Genomic DNA, 20,752 nt, shown 5'->3' on the forward strand with positions numbered 1-20,752 from the left:
TTTAAAAACATTTCCATGTGCATGTCTATGAGCCTTCTGTAAATACGGTATTGCATGTGATAACAGAACAAAGGTGTGTGTAGGAGTACATCACGAAGAGCTGTGCAGTAGCAATGCTGTCGCTTCTTCTATCTCTCACAGACACACACATACACAGTCACATTTGTGCGATGAGCCCTTTGGTGGACTTTCCTCTCAGCGGGGTTTCACTCTCCCTCAGCACTGAGCCGACACACGCTGCAGAGCGCTGACAGCAACACACTGATGTCTGTGTCACGGCTTCCCTCTCGCCTTTTGCTTCATTTTGACTGCTGCAGCAGACTTCCTGCACACTCCAGGTCTTTATCAGCATGCATTCTTGTGATTGTGTTTTACATTTTTCATTTGGTATATGTTTCAGTGTACGATTCTGCAAGGCTGACAATGGATGGACAACCTACCCTTCAGGTAGGGTGCAGAAAATGAAGAATATATTAGGACATTGTCTAGTTATCACTTACTGAATACACCATTTTAAAACAGTACAATATGTTCAATATGCAGATGAACTTGACCAACTAATGAAAACAGTGATTTTATTAATGCAGTTCCAAAAACTGTACTGTTTTGCAAGATCTCTAACAAGCAGCTTGTTGTTTTCAGTCCATCAAAATGAACTGAATATAACCAAATCCACAATACAGGTCACTTCTTGTAAGGTCTGTTTATCTTATGAACACTGCATCCCTCAGTAGTGACTAAAAGTAATGGAAGCTACAATCGACCGGCTTCAGACAGACTGAAAGGAAATTAATCGGTCAGGATAAAAATCACAAGTTTTGCTTCTGTTAAGGCAATAAATGAGATTAGATCAGTTTATTTAAAGGGTATGGTTATCTGTGGGTACGTAGTATTCTTGAACTGCCGGGTTTTATGTGTATTCTTTGATTTCACTTGAATAAAAAAGCAAGGCAAAGGGATTTGTTGCCAAGATTTTTTCTAAATCAATCTCCTTGAAATAAGTGTTTGAAATTTCTTTCTCTTCTAATTGATTTTTGAAGAGTTGTTTTCATCTTAAAAAGTGCAGGGGTTTGTGTGAGAGTACAAGAGACCTGAGGTTATATTTATTTTGGAAATCTTTAGGAAATATGACATGGCACTGATACACATGGCATACATTTAGGAATCCATGGAAAGACGCATTGTGTGTCTCTTTAGGCTACATATGACTTTTCAGTCAGAGTAAGCAAACATAAGCAGACAGAAAGATAGGCCCTCAGGTGTTCATACATCCAGACTTCCAGGTGGATGTGATTTTAACATCTGTTTAAATAAGGATATCCACCACTAGAGACTGGGATTTCACGCTCAGCTGCTTTAAATCCTTTTAAAGATGCTGCAGCTCCTGCTAGCCTCCCCACAGAGATAGCATGGCTTTAGCGGCAGCAGCGAGGTCGTTTCTCTGTTCTGACAGGACAAACGCAAAGCAGTCAGTGGCTCATTAGACAGCAGTGCCCCGAGGGCTCAGCTCCACTTCTCCAACATGATGAGGAAAAAAGAGGGAAGACACTTAACCACATGTGGACTCGCTCGCTGAAGTGTGTATGAGAGAGAGAAATTATGGTACAGTGAAGAAGACAGTGAGAGGCTGACAGAAACAGATGTGGTTTAGCAGGGATGAAAAACATCAGCTCTCTCTGAGGAGAATGTGTCCCCAACCAAACCCTCCTAATAATCTTCTTGAACAGGCCAGAACAAGACTGTGTACCTTACTAATAAAATGTGAATATTGCCTGTGAATGATATCAGTGATGCAAAAGCTATCAGTGATAGAATGTGAACGCATTATGTTTATGTTTCTACTCTACATGAGTGAATGTAAGGCATACAGGTCTCTACATTATGTATGTTATGTTACTGTATTTCTTTTTTCTATTGGTTTTACATATTTATTCCAAACATGCTTATATGTAACTTAACGGTGGTCAACAGCAGGTATTCTGGGGTGTGTGGGCAAGTGCTATTACACCTTCCAAAAGGATTATAGATTTTTTTTTACGATTATTTTTTTGTCATTGTTGCCTTTGATAGTGGAGATTTGACAGGAAAGCAGGGAAAGATGCACAGCCAAAAGGTACAGGTCAGACTTGAACCCAGGCAATGACATTTCAACCACATGAGCTAAACTAGCATGCAGCAGAATACGGATTTAAATAAAAGCTTAGCAAAAGCTGTAAAATTGACAAACCTATGACACAGGCACCATCACAATATTAGTCTTGCACACTGAAAAAATGGTTTCCCAGTGTAAATGTGATCTTTAAGACTTTGCAACCATCCATATGTAAAAATGGCAGCTTGTGTATCTGTGAGACATGAGCAGCTTTTACACAACAGAGGTACAAACTGAGGTTAAAATGTGTTCACTTGGAAATATTTATTGATGTGGTGATGAGGCTGGTCACATCTGACAAGTGCTGATTGCTCCAGCTTCACCACGTGAAATCACCTTATCTGTCTTCTTTAAAATGTACTTTTCTGCCCTAATCAACAGTTGACTAATAGTCCCTCTAAGCTGCATTTGTTGCAGCTGTTTTCAGCACAAACAAAGAGCACAATTAGTCAGGCAGCACAATATATACATACACACACACACACACACACACACACACACACACACACACACACACACACACACACACACACACACACACACACAGTCTGTGTGAGGTAAAGGTTGTCACAAACATATACTTGTGTTTCTGAGACTCATTAGATTATGTATGTTTGAGGTGGTAGAAAACTGATTACTTCATGAAATTTGTAACAAAAAGCTGTAAAAACATTTTTTTATGTTGTGCTTGCTCCAATTCTGAGGCAGTCTGAATTATTCATATTCAGACAAAGACATTGAATTAACCACGCCAGAGCCGACGTAGCCTTAAGATGGAAAACTTCACAATTCAATTTAGCATCCGTCTCATGAAAGAAGCTATTCAGCCCTGGGCCAAACATATTTACAAGTTCACAAAAGAAGCAAGGAAACGTGAAGTTGTAAAACCTGTTTTGCTGATGCACATTTTAAACTTGCATTTGTTTAGTTTAGTAAACTATTTAATGTGTATGGTGACCAAAGGGTGTGTGCAGAAGAAATAGATGGCATACGGTTAGGAAAAGGGTGTCCAGAAATATTATGTAAGATGCTTTTTTTTAAGAATTTAAAAAGTATTATGTGAATGTAAATTCAGATTATATATTTAGGAATATTTATGAGTTTAAATGTGCACAGGTTGCACCATTGCAAAAACACAAGAAAAGAGTTTGCTGAATCAACAACAATCAGCTGCTTGGAGCAGACACATCCATCCATGCTGTCCGGTAGTTAAGTCTGACGTCATTAGCTGTGTCTGGGTCCAAACTGTGCTGCAGGTCCCTAAGTCACACGATCACTGCGGCATCACTGAGAGTTTAAAACACTGTCTAAATTCTTTCATCTGTAATAAAATGATCCGTGTGGCTGCTCTACCAGGTGTAACTATTAAGTTTAACATCCAGGCATCCATGAAAACCGAATTTTTGAAATTTAACGGAGTTAGAAGTTAGCAGGGAGTTAGCTTGCTAGCTTCCATCTAAATATGATATACCATGTTCTGACTGAGAGATTTCTGAAACAAATTAAGACGTACAGCTAGACATTAATATACTGCTGCATGGGCTGGGCTGTAGTTACATCTAAGGTTTAAAATGATTAGCGACAATAAAAGCCGAGAGAGGCCGACAGTGATCACTGACTGTTTTTAGGGGCAAAGCATTAAAACGTGTTTTAAAAAAAAAACAACAACCTTTATTAAACGCAGAGTAGTTTAGCAGGATTCATCATGTCATCATTTAAAGACCAGGTGACAGCTGACAGGTCCGGCCCGGATCTGGTGTCAAGCCGGCACTCCTGGCTGACTTCTGGCATGGTAAGTGGTATGTCATCCAGATATGGGCCAGGCCTGGCGTAGATGGCACTGTTTATGTGATGGTATGCCACATCTGGCCCATTTGTGGTTTGGTTTATGTGGCCCAGGCTCATATAAAACAGGTCTGGCCCGGATCCAGCAACAAACTGGCACTTCTGACTGACTGGTGTCATGGCAGAGTGTACGTCAACCAGATGTGGGCCAGGTCTGGCAATGATGGCACTATTTATGTTCATATTTTCCTATTTTAGTTGGAAGACCCAAATGACCCAAAATATAAACAGCACTTGGTGACAACTTTGCTTTTAGCCTTTAACCCTCTGGTGTCCAGGGTATAATTGGCCGTTTTTGACTACTTTTGATTTGGCCTCTATATTTCACCTTTAAAAACTGTTTATCTTGCCAATCTGTTATTTTCTCATTTTGACATACTGTATCAGCACAATTTATCTAAATTCAGACAAAATTTAATATGGTACTATTTACCTAAAAATGCAGCCAAGGCTCAGATGTTTTTTATATAACCATTTAAAACTATTTACAGAACAATCAGGTGTTCTGCATCAAATACGAAGGCACACAAATTATTTATGCAACTCCAAAAATAGTTTGTGTCCACTATAAGACAGAGGAGAACAGCACAGGGATAAATCCTGTGACATTCACTAGTAGAACTGACACACAAAACAAAACGATGACTACACTACACACTTACTAACCTCTCATGTATCAAAACTCTCTCTCTCTCGCTGGTCACTCCTAAAACTTCCCCCTCATCCCAAACGGCACATGTTGCCATATCATTTTTTGATTGGTCGACATGTTACATTTTTCCACCAATAGGGAAGGAGTATTTTTTCTTTTTCTTTTTTCACTTACAAGCAAAGCGTGTTTGCTAGCGCTCTCCTTAGAAAACGCAGTTTTTACTGTTTCTTCCCGAAGTAAACTGCACTGTTTTATTCAGAAAAACAAACACCGGTTTTACGTGGCCTATCAACACAATTTAAAAACTGGTATATAGTTTGAAGTCCGCACGTTCGACCCAAGTTGAAATGGAGACTCTGGGTCCGTCGACCCCAGAGGGTTAATCAGAAAGCCTTAAATTTGGCTAGTTATGTATCGGGCTAATGTTTAAAGCTTTCACTTGAGTAAATTAACTCATATTACTGCTAAGGAATGTTAGCTAAGTTCACAGCATATTCCATAATAGCGCTGCCATACTGCATCACACTCAGTGCATTTCAATCATTTCTCCAGCGAGTTTGATAGCTAGCAAAAAAAAACCTTGAAAAGACAACATTAAAATTCAAGCATTTTCAAGGTTTTCAAGCACCCGTATGAACCCTGCCAGCAATGTGTCTACAGCTGGCCCATGGCTGCACACAACTTACACATGGCCCACATAGGCAAAGAATGACGTCATTCTTTGCCGTATGTGGGCCATGTGAAAGCGCATTGTGTGGGCCAGATCTGGGCCATACCAATTTTGCTATGTGGGTTTTAACACTTTGTCTTTGTCAGTCATATCGCTGTGCAACCCTGTTCTCCCTTAGGTCATGTGAGTAAAACTAAACAGTGAACAACTCATTAATTTATTCATCATAAATAAATCAAAATTTTTTCCATGGGACTCGATAAATTATGTAATGTGAGTGCATGTTTTCCAACCATGCTCAGAAGTTACCATTATTAGTGCTGATTATTCAAACACATTTTGCCACATAAATTACTAAATATCAAGAGATGACTAGAACTGAGAATATTTTTTTAGTGTTTTTATTTGCAACTTAATGCGTTGATCTTTCTCATGCGTGATTCTGAAATATCAGCTTTTAATGCTGTAAAGAGAAAATAATATAATGAATTATGATGGTAGATTTGAATCTTTTATAGTGGCATCAAAATGTTTCTCTTTTAGTAACATTTTAGTGCATTTTGTAAGGAATGAATTAAATTAAATTTGAATTAATTTGACTTGATATATTCATGTTAGTCACTCGTTCATCGTATCAGATCCCACACAAACACACACTCCTTGCATACTTGGCCACTGTCACTGGGGTCACGTGAGCAAGAGTCTTCAGTGATTAGCACTGTCGCCTCACAGCAAGAGGGCACTGAGTTTTACTCTAATGGCTGGAGTTGGAGTTTTCCCTGTACCCTGGCCAGATATTCCACCTTCCTCACATGGTCCATGTGAGCGTGAATGGTTCTGTGTGTTGACATCTCTGATGGACTCGGGGTGCACCTCACCTAGTGCCCTCTGACAGCTGGGAGAGGCTCCAAACACCCACCCACTCTCTCTCCCTAGCGATGAGCAATTGCCTGTCATTTGGTGGGCTTGTTTTTTTTTTTTCGTCATGCAACCCTTTCTGACTGTTGCTTCTTTGTAGGCTGAGAAAACATTAAGAAATAAATGTTTATTGGCTTAAAGTGTGAGTTAATTTTTCCTTTACTTTTTTTCCCTCCAGGTATGAGAAACCACAGTTTCCTGAAATTATATTAAATTGTGCTGTAACTACGGTGGTGGACGTGCAACAAAAACCATAACTGAATTTTCAGGTGTTGACTTTGCAAAGTATTATTTTCACCTTACAAAAACAACTACAAGCTGAAGACAGCGTCAGGATCTATTTATTGTTCTCTGCATCTTGATATCTGCGCTGAGGTTAGCTTAAATTATACACTATATTACATTAATTATACAGAAGTCATGTTTCCATGACAAGTGCATTAATTCAATTAAATTTTATTTATTTAGCGCCAAATCACAACAGCAGTCGCCTCAAGGCGCTTTGTATTGTAAGGTAGAGCCTACAATAATACATACAGAGAAAAAAACCCAACAATCATATGACCCCCTATGAGTAAGCACTTTGGCGACAGTGGGGAAAAAAACTCCCTTTTAACAGGAAGAAACCTCCAGCAGAACCAGGCTCAGGGAGGGGCGGGGCAATCTGCCGTGACCAGTTGGTGTGAGAAAAGGAAGACAGTGTAAAAGACATGCTGTGGAAGAGAGCCAGAGATTAATGACCAATGTGATTCAATGCAGAGAGGTCTAGTAACACATAGTGAGTGAGAAAAGTAACTGAAAAGGAAATACTCAATGCATCATGGGAATCCCCCAGCAGTCTACACCTATTGCAGCATAACTAAGGGAGGATTCAGGGTCACCTGGTCCAGCCCTAACTATATGCTTTAGCAAAAAGGAGAGTTTTAAGCCTAATCTTAAAAGTAGAGATCGTGTCTGTCTCCCGAATGCAAACTGGAAGCTGGTTCCACAGAAGAGAGGCCTGGAAACTGTAGGCTCTGCCTCCCATTCTACTTTTAAATACTCTAGGAACAACAAGAAAGCCTGCAGTGCTCATGAAGTGCTCGCACATTAACAATATATGTACATTGTGTTGAATATCTTTGGATTAAGTTCACTTCTCTCTTCATCTGATCCCCTTCCTTCTCCTACTTCACCCATTTCTACATTGTCTCCCTCTTCTTGTTGTTTCACTGTCAGCAAATTTGATAAAAATCAGTTTTTATTCTGTTTTTTTTATTAACGCTATTGAAGTTATGATTCATGACTTTTCCACTTTACCTTCACCAATCCCTATCTATACTTTTTTTGTCTCATATTATTCCTCTCCCCTGGTAGTTCAAGGTCAGTAGCTTATCAGTGGGATTTCCCATCAACCCCATGGAGCGAGGCTCAAAGCAGGGGGCTAGTTGTCCTGATTAGCTCTCCCTGACCTTTGGTTTTACCTTTTCAGCAGCGTATTACCCCTTCTCTTCTATTCAATTCAATTCAATTTTATTTATATAGTGCCAAATCACAACAGCAGTTGCCTGAAGGTGCTTTATATTGTACAGTAGATCGTACAATAATAGATACAGAGGAAAAACCCAACAATCATATGACCCCCTATGAGCAAGCACTTTTGACTTTCTCCACTTTCTTGTTTCCAGTTTTCATAATTTCTTTCTTTTTCCTCTTCAGTTGTTCTTCTTTCTTCACCCCACTGTCACTTTTCTATTATTGATGCCTCCCTTCTTGCTATTCATCCATTTCATAAACTCGGGGTTGCAGGGGGTAGAACCAATTCCAGCTAACACAGGGCAATTGGCGAGGTACCCCGTGGACAGTCCATCGCAGAGTAACACAGAGGGACAAATATAGAAGCTCAAATCTACAATTGGCTGCGTCTCTCTTTTTTTTATCTCTTTCTCTCTTTGCCATTGCAGCCCAGATTTCATCCCTTCTTCTTATTTTCATTTTCACATCCCATTCTGTTCTTCTTTGCCATCTACTCTCTTTGTGTTTCCATCTTTTCTTGCCAGAGCCGTTTACTGTAATTGAATTTGATTTACACACACACACACTCACACAGTACCTTTCTCAAAACTATTTATTAATGCTGCTTTAGTAAAAGATGCGGTTGGTTTTTGACATGTAAATGGCATTCTGTGACTGGCGTGGTTTTGTAATGTGGTGGATTTTGTTTCTGTAGCTGGGTGGTCACGAAGTGAGTTTTGGCTGGAAGCATGTTTAAGGTTTTCCAGAGTTACGTCTGGTTTTAGAATAATTTATAAATTAAAATATTTTTTTTAAAAATGAGACACTATAAGTGCACTCAGAATTGTCTGGTATGAGACAAAATGCTTTTCTTCCATTACAAATGTGCTTGAGATAGCACATCTCTCCTAGGAATATATGAGACACGAAACTGTCTTTACACCCACAAGTCAAGTTTTTTTCTGCCTCAGGTGCTTTAACTCACCAGGTGACCCCAAAGGAAGACCACACAACATCACAGCTGAGAAGGGACAAAAATCTCTTCCGTGGGCATAGTTTGTCTCAGGATCCACAGGAAATTATGATTCGATCAACCTTGAACTATTTAAATGCTCATCATTGTTACATTGTCACATATGCACCATAGGTCCAGCTTCAAAGAGATTTAGATTCAGATTTTTAAAATCTTAAAAATAAAATTCATAGCTAAATAAAACATATTACAAGAATTACAGCAGAAGACAGTCTGCACAGTCAGTTCTGAACCATAATTTGCACAAATAGAACCTGTTCAGGTAGGGAAATTACATCACTGTTTATCTTTAAAGTGTTGGCAAAAAGACATGTAATTATTCAGACCTGCCACACACATAGAAGTTGTTATTCTGAACTGTAGTAATTTGGCAAATAGGTTTGAGTTCAAGCACGTGATTTTCTTCAAGCAAAACACAAGGCAGCAAATGTAACAGCAGTGAAAGATTTCAGTGTTTAAAAACCTCCAAAACTGACATTTCACTGACTTTTATTTGAATAAAGTGCAAAGGATCGCATAACCTTTCAAAGAAAAAACTCTTGCTGACAGAAGGTGGAGGTTGCCTTGAGAGATTTATAAACATGGGAAAATTGAAGTGTTTGAAACCTCTCTTCCCATGTCACACAGACAGCTACAACCAAATTTTCCTGTGTTGCTTTGAATAATTTGTTAACTGTATATCTAACTAGCAGACTCATAATTAAGATACAGATTTTATATTGTAGTCTCTTGTGTTTACTAAGATGAGAATTACCAACTTCCACGAAAGTCAAACCACATCTATGTGTCTGATATTTTTAGAGCTTGCGTCTGTGTGCGTCTGTTGGGTTCTGTCAGTCCCTTTCATACCCTTAAATTTACCCAAATTCCCTTAAATCTCTGGTGCCTGTACGCAGTCTGTCTCCAGCCCTGCAGAGTGACTTTTCATCACGTATGATTAATAGGTTCCACGGGCAATTTAATCGTTTACCAACAACTTATAATATTTGAAATTATATGGTGTTTTCAGTATTCTTATTTATATAGGACAAAACTTCATGAGAAGACAGGAATTTCTGTTTTTGATAACCGTCTGGTTCTCTGCATCTACATTTTTTTAAGTTACGGAATTTGCATTATGTGCATATGTGGGTTCTTGCAATAAATTGTTAGCAAGATTAATGTTATCTGTGAATTTGGTTGATGACTGGGGATACTGTTGAATATTTGTTATTGGCTACTTTAATTTTAAATGATCGCCAGGTTTTTTAACTGAGGCTATAAATGTATAAAAAGATGCATTTTGAATAAACGTTCTGCAGATTTTTAAACCAGATGCCCTTTCAGACACAACCCAAAGAGATTTGTGCCTCCTCCTGCTCTCAAACCAGGGATTTTGTGAGGTGAATGTGCAAACCAGCACATTTTGTTAGGCCAAAATGAGTCTTTAAAATTGTAAAATGGTTAAAAAGAATGCTACATTTGTTGCTCTAATAACCAGGGGGCGTATCCAGTGAGGGCATTGATTGACAGCTTGCATATCAGTCCACGTGGACTGCACTAATTAGACTGGAGACCAAACATCTACTGAGGATTTAGATTTGTTTGCTGTGGAAGAGAACTCTTTTTCAAAAACTATTTGACATTACGCACACATGGCAACTTCTGCCCTTTAATGGACATGTGCAAAAACAAAACAGCATGTTGGCAGGACAGAAGGATGAAGGCATGGGAGGAAGGTAATTGGTTTAAACCCACTTACCACAAAAGGTGGCTCTGTCAGCAGACTGAAACAGTCGAGGCAGTGTAGTCATCATAAGCTTTGGTGACAGTGTATCACTGCACACAAAAATCAGGATATGTAATGATGACAATTTATGTTTGGGATCAGTAACAAATGTCTGTATTTCCTTTTACACAGGCTAATTCTTGAATCAGACAGTTCATCACCAAGCTGACACTGTAATGGAAAAGTGAGTCATTTGGTGTTTATTCTGCATTTTCAGAACAGCGTTCACATAGCATGTTAGCATGTGGACTCTGTGTGGAGTGTTTTGAGACAGATTTTTTTCTTGCCAGGTTGCTAGATGCCAGGGCTAGAGAGTCATATTTTTGGCAGCATGATAGCAGCAGACAGCTGGCTGACACTGGCGCTCAGAGATGTTAACCTGCCCAGACACTCCTTTTTACCTCAGGCTTAATGCAACCACTGAGCCTCCCCATGGGCAAAGGCCCACTCATACACATGCAGTATAATGAACATGTAATGAACAGCTAAACGCTGTAACAAAAAGCAGATTAGAAATTGTGCCGTTTCTTTTCTCTCAGATGTAGAGCACATGTGTTGAACTGAATGCCTGTTTAAACATTTTATGACTGGCTCTTTGTGACATTGCTGTAAATACATGCATTTTAGACCTATTCAATCATCTTTCTATCGTCACAGAAATGAAAATGCCTCGATGTGTTTTACTATTTGTATTTATTCTACAAACAGGTGGATTTTACTCACTGTATCATATATTATCACACAGTTGTATCCAGCAAACATCACTCAGCATAAGTGTCAGCTAACTAGCTTTAAATGTAATGTAAAACATTTCCAACACTGACAGGTATCTATTGTGAAAGTTTAAGCCTTCAATTCCAGACTTGAAAACGTTTATTTCTCATTAATTATGACAACATAACTGACAGACAGGCATGCTGACAGATACAAGTAGGCAGGCAGTCATCCAGGTAGGCAAGCAGAAACTCAGACAGACATGTACCTTCTCTTCTGCACTGTGAAACACCTCACAAGAATTTAGCATAAAATTCATAATATTAAAGGCAGGGCTAACAGGAAAGTTTAGTAAAACGTTTAGCTGAAGGAATCCTGAATGCAACACTTACTCGACATTTACAAAATCAAAGGAACAACAGAAAGTAAGAAACAACTCAACTACTCTGTTATAACACATGTATTACCCCTCAAGGCCTCGGTGGCAAAAATGAATATTAATATTATCACCCAAACAAAATAACATATGCCTATCAGATGAAATTGAACCAGCAACCTAACAAATTCTGCTACAGTCTTCTGCTCAAAGGGTTGTGTTGTGTAGCCAATGCGAACAGATTATACACACTCATTGTTTGCATCGTAGAGCAAAAAGAGGTAAATAACTTACTGGATTGTATTCACATGCTGTAGCTTTGTCTCACTTAAAATAATAATAAATTTGGAAAATGTTTGTATTTAATAAATTAAAGGAATTTTTTCAAAAGGTCTATTTTCAGTGATCTAAAACAAAACCTATGTGTGTTCAAAAGGCCCAAACACACAAATTAAAGTAAAAAGAATTAAATGACACAAAAAGCCCACTATTTAGCAAAGTATCTGTTTAAGTGTGGAAAGGCACAGAGTGTCACAGCAATCCTGTGTTAAGGAAGTATACATCACCTGGACCCAAGAAAGTTCACACATGTATCTATTACTACTAATGCTGCACATTTAGTACATTCACCCAAACAACATAATACACTCCTTCGAGCCGGAATTGAACCAGCGACCTAAGGATTTCTGTTCATGTCACTACAGTCCTCCGCTCTACCAACTGAGCTATCGAAGGGTCGTGTCTGCATGGCTCACTGTGCTTTATAGTCAATGTGCTGACAGAACATGCCCTCACTTATCGGTTGTGGGTGTACCTGCTAAAACATTGTGTTGATCCAGAGGTATTATTTCAACTGACCACTCACATTGTGATCACATGGAATAGCTGCGTCTCATTTAAAAAAAACAAATTAAAAAAAATAAGAAATACTGACATAAAGGGAGCAGAAACATTGTTAGCATTACTGTGTACCACGCACCAACTACACACTCAGTACTGTGTAAAGTTGGAGAACTTCAGCACTAGACATTTAGCGCCAAAGTGATTGAATGGACAAAAGCACCAGACACTAATAGAAAGACATCAAAGGTTTTGAAAAGTTTGGTTAGTGTCAATGAGTACCCTACAGCTACTACAAGAAGTACCCTGTGCTGGTACATTTTGATTCTCGTAAGTTCTTAACTATGAATTAAAGAATGTACGATTTCTCACTTATTGCCAAAGTTAAATTGTTTCTAAGCCAAAATGTTAGACACAGTGCTTCCCTAATAAACATGACAATGCTTTAAGGCTTTCAAAGGACAAAACATCTCATCTTCATGTCACTTTTCTTAATCTTACTGTGTACCATACGCCACCTGCACGCTACCCTGTACAGGCTAAAGTTGGACGGTTTCAGCACTGGACATTTTGAACTCTGGTAACTTCTAAACTTTGGATGAAAGAAAACGTTGAGTTCTTACTCACACAGTGTTTTTACTAAGATTCTGGAAATGCTAACATCTACACAAGGGTATTCTGAGGATTTTTCCACAATCATTTTGAAAAATATCTACATCCACATGAAAATGCAAAAAACAACAACAAGCACTTGCACACACAGCCAGCCTTACATCAAAAAAGAAGACAAAGGCAAACACCTCTGAAGGTGTGAGACAAAATCTGTTTTCTTTGTCTCCATAAATGCAGAAATTGAGTTTCTGAAAATCTTGACCTTGAAGTTTTTCAAAAGCTCTACTTTCATTGATCTAAAACAACATTTATGTGTGCTCAAAAGGCCAAAACACAGAACAAAACAAGCTTATTTTGCAAAGTATCTGTATGCAGACAGGGGCTGAGTCTCACAGTGATCCTGTGATAATTTGTGAGCACCATTCTGCCAATGTTGACCATGAAGTTCACATTCTTGCGACCAACTTTGACCCAAGCACAATCACAGATGTTGAAACTATAACGTGCATATAAGACCCAAGAATAAGCATCATGTTAAGCTTTTCATCCAAGCATAGGAAAATCCTCCTTTGAACCAGCAACCTGAGGATTTCAGCATCACCCACTAGAGTCCTCAACTCTACCAAGTGAGCTGTCAAATGGGCTTTTCTCTCTGTCTTTCTGTATTACATGTAAGGGACCAGTTACACTGTGATTAGATGTCATCGCTTTGTCTCATTAATAAAGCCCCAAACACTGATAGGAAGATTACAAGATTACCTTCTGGTAAAGCAATGTCTATATTTTGCATTTCAAACATCATCTATGTGCAAAACTAAAGGAAAAATGTCAGAATTTGGATATTTTATCTATCTTACGTAAAGCAGACTGTGACCAGTCCTGCTACCATAACAAAGCAATGATCAGTTCCCTGTGCCCCTTAGACAATGTTTCCATTAGCAACAGTCTGTCATGTATCCTTCAGCAAAAATAACAAATCTGTGCCTGCTGTTCTCATTAAGTTACATCTGACAGTATCAGTTAAACGTGTAAAATTGTCTCTCTAATGTTCATGACCCTGAGGTTATGGTACGTCATCTTCTTGCAATGCTGGCTCATACTCCAGATTATATTGGCTTCATTAGGTTACGTACCCACATCATACTCGTAGAAAAAAGTTCTTGAACACAAGCATTTACTCATTAAAAAAATGGACGTTAGCAGGATGGTGTATCTCCAGAACCCGAAAGGTTAAACTAATGATCCAACCGTGGACAGGCCAACATTGTTCAAAGGTAAGTTCTCCTGTTGAACAGTCAATCACTTCGAAGTCTCTTTGTCATGGTTTGCATCTGGTTTGTTTTACTGGTTTCTATTTACCTTATGTAGAATGCAGGCAACAGGATTATATTGTTAACTGGTAGTTATGACATGCATTTCTCGTTTAATTACAGAACGTAAGTACTGAGTAGGGTGTACGGTGTCCGGTGCTGAGGCACGTCTGATTACGTAGACCAACCGAAAAGCAGACTTTCGGTTTATTGGGTGTTCTGAGCTGTGAACTTCAGCCATCATTTTACGTTCCGAGATAGTAGGCGGGCCGACGTCCGTTCGTTAGGCAGGCTACAGATTCAAATGTCCAAGGGAAGGGTCTAAAAGTTGGGTACTCACAGCAAAATGCAAACTCAGGCCTGCAACAAGTGCTTTGCGATACTGTGTCTGTCAAGGAGGTAACACCAACCGATTACACAGCTGGCGCCAGCGTTTTTTAAAGCCGAAATGCGCGTATTTGCTCTTTGCGAGACCACACGTGCACTGGGTGGTTTATCGGACCGGAGCAACATCCCCAAAACCCGAAGAATGGTCCTGGCCCTAGCCCTGCAGTGTAGCAGAATGATGGTGTGCGCAGCAGCCGTTCTCTCTGCGTGAGGTTATGTGTTGCTGTGTAATTCTTTGACTAAACCTTTACATAATGCTAGTGAACTGCAACATCATCATGCTAATGCAGTGTCTCTTGTTGATGGCAGTACTCCTTCACCTGCAAAAGGCTAAAATGACAAAGAGTGGGAACAGTAAATGAGAGGTTGGAAACGTTTGTTTTTTCCATGTTAAGCACTGCTTCCAGCCGAGAGTGTACCATATTGCCCATGTGCGAAAGGCAGTATTTTTACAAAACAGCTGACTGAGGGTTATGATTTGTGCCTAGTCATCCAAGCACACCGTTAAGTACCTGGCGGGATCGTGCAACAAATGACTTTCTCCAGTGAGCAATTAAGTAACATATTGCATTACTTTTAAGAAAATGATAAGTTACGTGTAATACATTACTTTTTTGAGTAGAAATCCCAACACCGACTGTGTCATTTCTGCATAGTCAGTTTTGATGCACTGCAACTGGAGGTTGTTCTCGACTATTTATAGGATAGAAAATGTGAGACAACTGCTACTTTAAGATTATGTAGTTAAAAGGTACATGTTGTGTAGTGGTGAAACTACTTATTACTCATAAAAACAGTAAAATTGCACACATTTATTATTGCATCCACCTGTAAAATGCAAATTAAACCAGAGCGTCTGAAGAAAAACAACAAAACACTGATGCCTAGCTTATCCATGCACTAAAGCTGTGATTTGACTGAAGGAGTCAAATGTCTACTTTAGGCTTCAAGTCCAGAACCTTAAACTCTTGGTGATCACAGCTACAGATACAGAGTTCATGTCTCCATCCTGTCTCCAAACAATAAGCAGGGAGGATTTGTTTGTGCAGGAGTCAAGAACACTTTGTGAGGTCAGATGGCTGATAATGATTCATCTCAGAGCCTTCAGTTCCAGAAATGCTAGATTAATGTAGCATTTCCCAAATTCTTGAGAATGTTTCAAAGATATAGTTTTGTAGAATAACTGAAAGCATTTACATCAATGATGGTGTTTTGTGGGTGATTTTTTTCTATTATATACACATACTTTTTTTAAAAAGTATCTAAGTTTGTGTTTGCATGTGTAGACAACAAATGTCCATATAAAGTAAGTGGTCATTCGTGAATGCTGTAAACAGGTTCATCCCTTCTTGCACAGAGGATGTTTTTACATGCTTCATGTGCACACTAACATATGATTTTTTTTTCTCATAGGTTTGACAGATGGTGTGCTTGCATTGGTTTGCTGTAGAGTGAATGGCAGCAGTTCAGTTATATGTTTATGTTCTCAAACACTTGCATTCCAGATCACACAGTTTTACATCTCCCTCGAAAGCTGATACATGATTGGAAACTTGCTTAATGCCGCAAAAAAAAATGTTTAACATCTGTTTTACAGCTGATCTCACCGTTTGACAGCCTCTGAGCTCCGTCTTTAATAGTTAGTCACTGGAAAATTCATAAATTTATATTTTTGCAGCAGAGATCAAGTTTGTTCTGTTTTGCAGCAGACGGAAGTGTAACGTCTCTTGAAATATGGTCCACGTCAAACCTGAGCCTTGGAATTCTGGGAAATACATTTAGCACTCCTCTCAGTGTAACAGAATGAGTTTCACTGTATTAGAAACCATCCCTGCAGTCAGTCACCAGCTCCGGTCTGTGCATGGGAGACTGTCATTTCCCCTGTAATTACATTAAGCATAGAATCTCCCAGAATATTAGTTTGAATCAGGAGGAATGCACAGCATTCTCACCCGGCCACCCTAGCATTGTCTATACTTCTGAATGCCATGTTTGTTTTTGATTGTTTTTCGTAAACACTAAAGTTTCTCAGGGAAAGAGAAGATCGGCCGCATCGGGCTGTGGGATCTCTGCTGCTGCAGATACAGATGTTTATCCGATCAAGCAAACACAGATATAAGATTTCATGAAAGGAAGGAAGACACGTCACCAGCAGTGAAGTGAACTGCAAGGTTGTTGTTGTTTTTTTCTAAGCTCCCTCTAGAAATGGATTTCTTAAAATGCAAAAGAACACATGAGCATAAAACCAACTGCACCTACAATGATTTAGCAGTCAATAAAGAAGTGGCCTCTGCACTGGGGAAATGTAGCCTTCACCAAAAATGATTAAAAATATTGAAGTATATAGAAATGTCAAATTAACATGACAAAGTTGAACATGTTTAAATTTCAAATCTAAAGATTAACATTATTTAATGAAAGTCTCTTACACGATCTCACTGAAACACAGGTCCACAATGAGAAAAATCATATTTTGCTCGATTTATGATTGATTGATGACTCAAGCACGCAAACAGATATAGATGTCCATGTGCTCTTTATACTCTGTTTAGTTATTAGACTCTCTTTTTTCTTTTTTTGTCGTTAGATCGCTTTCTTTGCACCGAATGGGACAGCATATAATTTCATTCCGTTTTTGCCAAATGACAGTAAAAAGATTTGGATTCTGAATACAAACATTTTCCAAATTACCATATAATTGCACACCTTCTGTTAGCATGAAAATTAGAAAAGCATTTTACAGAATGACTCTCATGTTTATATGTCAGTGAATACAGAAGTAGTATCTTTTAAAGTTTTATTTCTGAGGCGTGAATCTAACAAAACCTGAAAATTAAATGTGATTTGTTGGAGAGAAATGCACGTGATTAAGTAGAAGAGGATGCGAGACTGAGAAAGGTATTCACTGGAATACCATAAACTACTAAGCTTTTATAATGATAGTGATTTAATGCTACTTTAATATTGTTGTCCATTCTTTTGCAAAGTGGCATTCCTAAAGAAGAACCAGCAACTTAGTTCCAAGTAGACTGCAACACTTTATCCTCTATATTTTATGTAACTTCAGGTGATGATTAAAGGAAAGTAAGACGTGGTGTTTTGGAAGTGCTTGCTGTCTGGGATTTAATCCATATTTGCACAGAGAGTGTTTTTCACATCACTCCCATTTAATTGCACTGCTAAGTGTTTCAGAAGGAGACATGGGAGGAGATCTGGGTGGTCTCCCAACTTCCTCTCTCCCTCATGCACATCAAGCGGAGACGTGTGATTCACCATCATTAGCATTCCACTACACTAAACTACCAATGAAAAGCAGCCACAGTGTCTCCATGGCTGACCCCCAAAATTTACTTTGGGATTATAGCAATGTCATAATTTTTCCTTTTTTGTTGTTATTTTCTTGAGATTGGATTAATTACATGTTACCCATCTATGTTATTTAGGAAAAAATTTGGATTAAAGATGGATACATTAAGGCACAATTCACAATTTTATTCTCTAATCCTTTCATAGTTGTCACCAGTAATCATACTGTTAATATATCCAATTTCTACTCATGTGTTGCAGTAAATTAGTGATCTAAATTGGTAACAATGTAAATAGATGTGTTCTGGGTTGAAATTCACAACATGTTTTAGTCCTTGTGTAATACATTCAATTTGCTATTTTAAAAGCCTAACACCTTTCAAATTTTTCATAAATGTTTCCATGTTTATCTAACAAGGTTGGTCACAGTCATGGTGGAAATACAGTATCAGGCTCTCCTTGATCTGAGCAGAGAACTGACACACTGTTTCTGACCTCCTCATGGCGTTCATCAGCAGACGTTCGCTGTTAAATAATAATATGCCAGAATATTGTTAGCTTTCTCAAAAAGAATATATGTAAAATTAATATTCGTTGCACAGTCGCTGTGCATGCCAGGCCACTGACAGAACAATCATTCCCTTGGTGATTTTGTCAAGTAAGTGAGGCCAGGTGCAGTCATACAAAATTAATGCTGGCTTCATGCAAATCTCTCCACCTCAGCCCTTGTTTCCCGTTGTACCATTTGTCTGTCATGTATGCTCACTTATGGCTTGGTGTTTGGATTGTGTTCTTGGGATGTTTTTGCTGAAAATCCGGTGAACGATCTGGGGGTTTAAACTCGGTGCCACTCATTACCAAGTTGCTGGAAAAGAGCATCCTCCTCATTCTTAACATGTAATGCAGAATGTAGACTTGGCTACCTAGAAAGCTGTCTGCCCAGATGCTTTAGCCTGAAGCCACATTGACTCCTGCCTGACTACCGGTCAGCATTGCCAGAGGCACTATTCACACTGGCTCATGCCTGGGCCTGCACAGAGACATCAGTTAACAAAGTCAGTCTCACTTCTGATTCTATGAGTCCAGGGCCAAAAACTCAGATATGACCCCCAGGGACCCACAACACTGTGTTGTGCTAGCTTGCTGATGATCTCAATAACCCTATCTGCTGCCTCTTTTGAGCACTGAATGATTATTTCGCATCCACAGCTGCAGCCCAAGATGACAGACAGTTTGGTTTAGTTCTGTTTTAAAACCAAGTAGACATGTTATAAGGAAATATATGATGACAGATTTGGTGTCTTTGCATTTAAAATGTTATAAATGAAAACATTGGAGAAAAAAGGCTTTCATTAAAACAGCTTAGGAAAATGACGCCTTGTGTCTTTCTCAGTTATCAAAGTGTTAACATAATAACATTATATCAAACATATCACAATATTCACAGTGTACCTGGAGTCCTCTAACCTACTGGCTAGTTTTGACAGATTACTTAGGCACTGTGGCTGTGTGTACAAGCAAGCCCATTGCTGAGAGAAAAAAACTGCAAAGACAGTAAAGATTTTCTTTAGCAAACTGTTTGCTGTTCCGGCACGTTACAGTCCATGTCTGTGTGGTGTGAGCTTTTGTCCACATGCCTGCAAGTGTTTTTGTGACACCATGGAGTCATCTGCAGAGCTTTACATTATCATGTGCCAACTATGCTTGCAACCTACGCAAGGACACTTCAAAGAAGTATGACAGGAATGACTATTCAGCCATGGTGTCTTCAGCTGTACATGCCCCCAACAGAGTACATTCATAGGGGTTATTATGCACTTTTTCATCACTACTTGTCAAAGTGATGCAAGACCAATGCTTACAAGAATACACGTTTATTGTCACCCACGTACAGACACCTACATCTTAACTGAACTGAACCACAGACTCAAGGATTTCAGGAAAGCTCTCATACAGCTCTTTATGCCACCAACTGAGCTATCTAACGAGGTCACACTTAGCTTGTGTTAGTTTTAGTCTCTATACACAGTGCACTGTAAAGTGAGGCAGCTGTTGCCCTGAGGATTGTAAATATTCAAAACTTTATCCACCCAACGATCCATTTTCTTACTTATGCAACTCAGTGTCACAGCTCTCATAGGGCAAGAGATGGGTTTCATCCTGGACAGGTCACCATGAGTCATAGGACTAACAGAGAGACCACAACTACACACTTTTATATCCACATCTACCCATTGAATCTCCACACTGAAAGACCTCTCTGTGCTGCGAAGCATAATTTTTGCCTTGTCCAGTTAACTTCGGGGTTAACTTAGGGATTTTCCTGCTACAAAGCTAGTTCACGTCTCCCATGGTTATATCACCATGGTAACTTGTGCTACCAACCTAACCTTTAAAGGACCAGGTTGTGTTCCTGATTGGAGATCAACAAATATCAAATCACTACCTACTGACTAGTCAGTTGTCCAAAAAACCGCATCACCTCGAAGATACCTCACACATGCATGTGGTAAGGATTTTTTAATAACATCCCATGTTTTTTGCATTTTACTGGTGAGCAGTAAGAAATATAAATGCTTAGAGGGTTGTCACACCTGCAGTGTTTAGTTCATTTAAACTGAACTCTGGTTCCCTCTTGGTGCCGTTCATTTGTGCAGAACAGTAATCACACTTAG

General features: G+C 39.0%; 1 non-coding gene across 1 annotated transcript; it reads right to left on the reverse strand.

The window, feature by feature from the left end:
* Positions 1–12,270: 12,270 nt before the first annotated feature.
* trnay-gua lies at positions 12,271–12,357 on the reverse strand. Its single transcript is given in 2 exon segments — positions 12,271–12,306; positions 12,321–12,357. It is a non-coding gene; the product is annotated as a tRNA-Tyr (tRNA).
* Between the last annotated feature and the right edge of the window lie 8,395 nt (positions 12,358–20,752).

This window comes from Simochromis diagramma, unplaced genomic scaffold (assembly GCF_900408965.1).
Source record: "Simochromis diagramma unplaced genomic scaffold, fSimDia1.1 OVJJ01000247.1, whole genome shotgun sequence".
Taxonomy (NCBI): domain Eukaryota; kingdom Metazoa; phylum Chordata; class Actinopteri; order Cichliformes; family Cichlidae; genus Simochromis; species Simochromis diagramma.